Genomic DNA, 1,162 nt, shown 5'->3' with positions numbered 1-1,162 from the left:
AAGAGCGTCATCCTAGAGCTAAGGGGAGAAAAGATTATTATTCTGCTGTGGAAGCTCTAGATACATCATCATGGGTTCTTGGATAAAAGTTATTTGGTAAAGAATAGCAAGGGTCATAGTCACATCCAGCCCTAACCTAGGGGCAAGTTAAATACCAGCGAAGTTTGTAAAATGGAGAATAAGTCAAGGAGTAAGATGAGTCTTGAGGAAATAGACTAACCACGGGAGTTATCTGTAAAAATGTCTTTGGAAGGGCTGCTTATGGGATACCATAGGAAGAATGCTATATCTATTGCATGGTTTCAATTACAGGTTTATATGTTGAGAATTCTCAAACTGATATGTCTCGCCCAGATCTTTCTCCTGATAAGCTCAAGACCTACAAATCCAACTGCCATTTTGTGGAAGAGTTCATGGATTTTTTTTAAAAAAGATCCTTCCATATCTCAAACTGCCTTATCTTTCCCCTTCACCAATATTCACATTGGTGCCACCATCCACCCAATAGCTACCATCTACCTAATAGAAAACTGGACATCATCTCAACAGTCCCTGCTCGCTGACAGCTCATTTCTCTCCCTTACCTCTAACGTAGTTCAGGCCATCATATTTTATTGGGACTAGGCAAAAGCATTCTCGCCGGCTTTCCAGTTCGTGAATCTGCTTAGGACCTTCCTTTGCATGCACTATTCTCTGATTGGTTTTCATTTCCATTCCAAGCCTTTGCCCATATTGTTTTCTTTACCTAAAAGCTCTTCCCCTTTCTATTCACTTGTCTTTCAAGAATCAACCTAGTCAATATGCCTTCCATAAAAGCCTTTCCTAACTCCCAACACAAAGTCTAGTCAAGGACTCTGAGTCTTCCACAATTTCTTTTGCTTATCCTGATTATAGCATTTGTAAAACTGAATAAGGTTATCCATTCCTTTGTCTATCTTGTCCACTAGGCCAAAGGTATCTAGAAGATCAGTTTTGTTCACCCTTGTCTTACCTTTACCCACCCAGTCTCAGAAACTTGGAGAGAAAAATCAAGTCTTGGTATTTTGTGTATCACACCCCTCGCGCAGTTCTTGCTTGTTAGGGGATCAAAAATGTCTTTAATTTAACTTATACTGTTGGACAATTGTGCTACATAAAATGGTAGCCCTAATTAGGATCCTTC

At 39.8% G+C, this 1,162-nt stretch overlaps 1 protein-coding gene across 1 annotated transcript in view; it reads right to left on the bottom strand.

The window, feature by feature from the left end:
* Nucleotides 1-1,162, bottom strand: part of MFAP5 (microfibril associated protein 5) — a 10,997-nt gene that overhangs the window by 3,714 nt on the left and 6,121 nt on the right. The gene's annotated exons all lie outside the window — the stretch shown is intronic.

The sequence above is a fragment of the Lipotes vexillifer genome, unplaced genomic scaffold, assembly GCF_000442215.2.
Source record: "Lipotes vexillifer unplaced genomic scaffold, Lipotes_vexillifer_v1.1 scaffold395, whole genome shotgun sequence".
Lineage (NCBI taxonomy): Eukaryota > Metazoa > Chordata > Mammalia > Artiodactyla > Lipotidae > Lipotes > Lipotes vexillifer.
The sequence above is the reverse complement of the archived record's forward strand: the minus strand, read 5'-3'. Positions and strand labels throughout refer to the sequence as shown.